The sequence below is a fragment of the Rhinoderma darwinii genome, chromosome 3 (genome assembly GCF_050947455.1).
Source record: "Rhinoderma darwinii isolate aRhiDar2 chromosome 3, aRhiDar2.hap1, whole genome shotgun sequence".
Lineage (NCBI taxonomy): Eukaryota > Metazoa > Chordata > Amphibia > Anura > Rhinodermatidae > Rhinoderma > Rhinoderma darwinii.
This window is the reverse complement of record NC_134689.1, coordinates 245,572,099-245,577,094: the sequence shown is the minus strand read 5'-3', so window position 1 is coordinate 245,577,094 and position 4,996 is coordinate 245,572,099.

Here is a 4,996-nt window from a genome sequence, read left to right as displayed (position 1 = left end):
GCCCTCTGCTACCTCTGGTAGCTGAGAGCAGGGAGATTTAATGGCTCCCTGCTCTGTTTATTTATTCCTATGCAGCGCCCTTAACCCCTTCCCGACATTTGACGTACATGTACGTCATGGAAAGCATTGACTTCCCGCAAAATGCCGTACATGTACGTCAAATGTTTGGCACCGGCTCAGAAGCTGAGTCGGTGCCATCATCGTCGGATCTCAGCTGTATCTTACAGCTGACATCTGACTGTAACGGCGGGGACCGAAATTAGCTTCGATCCCCGCCATTAACCCCTTAAGTGCAGCGCTCAAACGCGATCGCTGCACTTAAGGTGTTTGCAGCTCATCGGAGCCCCAGCAATGAAATTGCCGGGGTTCCGGTGGCTGCAATGGCAACCGGAGGCCTAATACTGGCCTCCCGGTCTGCCTAGCACCGAAGCCGGTCAAGATCCGCCCGGCGGCGGAGCCTGATCGGCTTCCGTAGCTGCTGGCAAGATGGCGCCGGGTCAGGAGCTGATCCGGCGTCATCAGCGGTGGAAGTCAGCTGTACTGTACAGCTGACATCCACCTGTAACGGCAGGAACCGGAGCTAGCTCCGATCCCTGCCATTAACCCCTTCGATGCAGCAATCGAAAGCGATTGCTGCATCGTAGCGGTTACTAGCAGATCGCCAGCCCTGATAGGCAATCGGGACTGGCGACTACTGTTATGGCAACAGGAGACACAATGGTCTCCTGCTCTGCCATTACGGAAGCCGATTTAGGCCCCGCCGGGAGGCGAAGCCTAATCGGCTTGCTGTCAGTGAATGACTGACAGATCTAATACATTGCACTACATAGGTAGTGCAATGTATTAGAAAAAAAAAAATCTGACCGTTGGACATTCAAGTGCCCTAGAGGGACTTGAGAAAAAGTGTAAAAAAAGTATAAAAAAGTGCAAAAAATAAAAGTTTGAAAACAATAAAAGTTTCAAGTAATCAAATAAAACACAATCCCCCTTTTACTCTTATCAAGTCCTTTATTATTGAAAAAGAATAATAAACCATACGTATTTGGTATCGCCACGACCGTAACGACCGGAGGTATCAAAATATTATATTATTTATTGCACGCGGTGAACAGCGTAAAAAAAACCCGTAAAAAACGTTACCAGAGTTTCTGTTTTTTGGTCACTTTGCCCTACAAATATTACAATAAAAAGTGATCAAAAAGTAGCATGTATCCAAAAATGGTACCTATAAAAACTATAGCTCGTCCCGCAAAAAACAAGCCCTCATACACCTCCGTCGACAAAAAAATTAAAAAGTTATGGTTCTCACAACTTGGCGACAGAAAAAATACATTCTTTTTACAAAAGTAATTTTATTGTGCAAAAAGTTGTAAAACATGAAAGAGTTCTATAAATTTGGTATCGCCGGAATCGTACCGACCCGCAGAATAAAGGTAACATGTAATTTATAACGCATGGTGAACGCTGTATAAAGAAAACTAAAAAAGCTGTGCCAGAATTGCGTTTTTTTGTTTACCTGGCATCCCAAAAAATAGGATAAAAGGTGATCAAAAAGTTGCATGTACCCCAAAATGGTACCAATAATAACTACAGCTCGTCCCGCAACAAACCAGCCCTCATACCGCTACGTCTATGAGAAATAAAATTAGTTATGGCTCCAATAAGTCAGGAAATAAAAAAATATGCAGTTGTGCCCGAGGGGAACATTTCTTCTGTTTCAAGAGGCGATTTATCAAGGACCTAAAATTAGGGAACCAGGAAGGGGAGGGCCCAAACATATCCGCTGGAAGCGACGGTGCCCGTATTATACCAGGACAACACTTTCCCAGCAAAATTCCCCAAACTACAAAAGGTGCAGAGTGTGGATCAAAAGGGGGGTAAGAAATGACACCATTTATCAGTGCGACACCGGCCTGTGCAGAAAGGATTGCTTCACAGCGTAACACACATCTATGGATTATTTTTATTTTTTTATACCACCTGACTATGCCCCTTATATACTCCGCCCCGCTTACATGTACCCCCACATTATAAAACACCAGCAATACTCAAACAAATATAGTACCAAGCAAAATCCGCTCTCCAAAAGCCAAATGGTGCTCCCTCGGCTCTGAACCCTACAGCGTCCCCAAACAGCAGTTTCCTTCAACATATATGGAATCGTCATACCCGGGAGAACCCTTTTAACAATTTTTGGGGTGTGTGTCTCCAGCGTCATAAGCTGGGCACGACATATTTGCCACTGAATGGCATATCTAGGGAAAAATATAAATGTTTAATTTGCACCATCCGCAGCGCAATCATTTATGGAAAAGACCTGTGGGGTGAAAATGCTCACTACACCCCTTAATTAATGCCTTGAGGGGTGCAGTTCCATAGTGGGGGTCACTTATCAGCGGTTTCTTTTTATTATTTCACATCTGAGCCTCTGCAGTTGTGAACCAATACTTTGTAAATCGCCAAATTAGGCCTCCACTCCGCATGGTACTCTTCACTTCTGAGCCCTGTCATATGTCCAGACAAAAGATTAGGGTCACATGTAGGGGAGATTCACACGAGCGTTGCGTTTTTGCGCGCGCAAACAACGCGGCGTTTTGCGAGCGCAAAAACCATTTGACAGCTGCGTGTGTCATGCGTGTCTGATGCGCGGCTGCGTGATTTTCGCGCAGCCGGCATCATAGAGATGAGGCTTGTCGACGCCCGTCACTGTCCAAGGTGCTGAAAGAGCTAACTCTTTCAGCACCCTCGACAGTGAATGCCGAACACAACAGCGAAAAACCTGTTAAAAAAAAAGATAAAGTTCCTACTTACCGAGAACTTCCCGGCCGTTGCCTTGGTGACGCGTCCTTGGTGACGCGTCCTTGGTGACGCGCCTCTCTTGACATCGGGCCCCACCTCCCTGGAAGACGCGGCAGTCCAAGTGACCGCTGCAGCCTGTGATTGGCTGCAGCCTGTGCTTGGCCTGTGATTGGCTGGAGCTGTCACTTGAACTGAAGTGTCATCCCGGGAGGTCGGACTGCAGGAAGGAGACAGGAGTAATCGGTAAGTTAGAACTTCGTTTTTTTTTACAGGTTCATGTATTTTGGGATCGCAAGTCACTGTCCATGGTGCTGAAACAGTTTAACTCTTTCAGCACCATGCACAGTGAATCTCTCCCGACGTCGCGGACCGGAAATTTTTTTGCCGGGTTCGGCCAAAACGAGTTTGGCCGAACCCGGTGAAGTTTGCCTCGGTTGTCGGGGTTCGCTCCTCGCAAAGACACTCCGTTTGGATGCTTGGAAACAGAAAAGCACGTGGTGCTTTTCTGTTTTCATTCATCCTTTTCACTGCTGTTGCGCGAATCACGCTCGTCCCACGGAAGTGCTTCCGTGTGGTGCGCGTGATTTTCACGCACCCATTGACTTCAATGGGTGCGTGATGCGCGAAATACGCAGAGTTATTGAACCTGTCGCGCTTTTTGCGCAGCAGACAAACGCTGCGCAAAAAGCACGGACTGTCTGTACTGCCCCATAGACTTGTATTGGTCCATGCGTGCCGCGTGAAAACCACGCGGCCCGCACGGACCGAATACACGCTCGTGTGAATCCCCCCGTAGGGTGTTTCTAAAACCGGGAAACACCGCATAATAATTAGAGAGCTGTCTTGTTATGGTGGCACAAGCCGGGCACCACATATTGGCATATCTATGGAAAAAAATCCAATTTTCACTCTGCAACATCGAGTGAACACTAATTTCTACAAAACACCTGCAGGGTTAAAATGCTTACTACACCCCTTGGTAAATGCATTGAGGGGTGTAGTTTCCAAAATGGGGTCACTTCTGGGGGGTTTCCACTGTTTTGGGCCCACAGGTGCCCAGAAACCAATCCAGCAACATCTGCACTCCAAATGGCGGTCCTTCCCTTCTGAGCCCTGCCGTTTGCCCAAACAGCAGTTTATGACCACATATGGGGTATTGCCGTACTCGGGAGAAATAGCTTTACAAATGTTGGGTTCTTTTTTTCCTTTATTTGTTGAGAAAATGAAAAAATTTGCGCTAAAGCTACGTCTTATTGAAGAAAAAGGACTGTTTTTATTTTCACTGCCTAATTCTAAAAAATTCTATGAAACATCTGTGGGGTCAAAATGCTCACTACACCCCTAGATGAATTCCTCAAGAGGTGTAGTTTCCTAAATGGAGTCCCTTTTTTGGCGTTTTCATTGTTTTGTCCCCTCGGGGGCTTTGCAAATGTGACCTGGTCTCCGCAAATCATTCCTGCTAAATGTGATCTCAAAAAGCCAAATAGTGCTCTTTCTCTTCTAAGCCCTGCCGTGTGTCCAAACAGCCGTTTATTACCACATGTGGGGTATTGTTTTACTCGGGAGAAATTGCTTTACAAATTTTGTGGTGCTTTTTCTCCTTCAGTCCTTCTGGAAATGAGAAAAAATTAGCTAAACCTAGATTTTTTTTGAAAAAATGTAGATTATTATTTTCAGGGCCTACTTCCGATAATTTCTGCAAAAAAACTGTGGGGTCAAATCGCTCACTATACCCCTAGATAATTTCCTCAATGGGTGTAGTCTCCAAAATGGGGTCACTTGTGGGGGGTTTCCACTGTTTTCTCCCCTCAGGGGCTTTGTAAATGTGATATGGCCTCCGCAAACCATTCCTGCTAAATGTGAACTCCAAAAGCCAAATAGCGCTCTTTTCCTTCTCTGCCACGCCGTGTCTCCAAACAACCGTTTATTACCACATGTGGGGTATTGTTTTACTCGGGAGAAATTTCTTTACACATTTTATGGTGCTTTTTCTCCTTTAGTCATTGTGGAAATGAAAAAAAATTTGCTAAACCTACATTTTCTTTGAAAAAATGTAGATTTTCATTTTCACAGCCTACTTGCAAAAATTTCTGCAAAAAACCTGTGGGGTCAAAATGCTCACTATACCCCTAGATAATTTCCTCAAGGGGTATAGTTTCCAAAATGGGGTCACTTGTTGGGGGTTTCCACTGTTTTG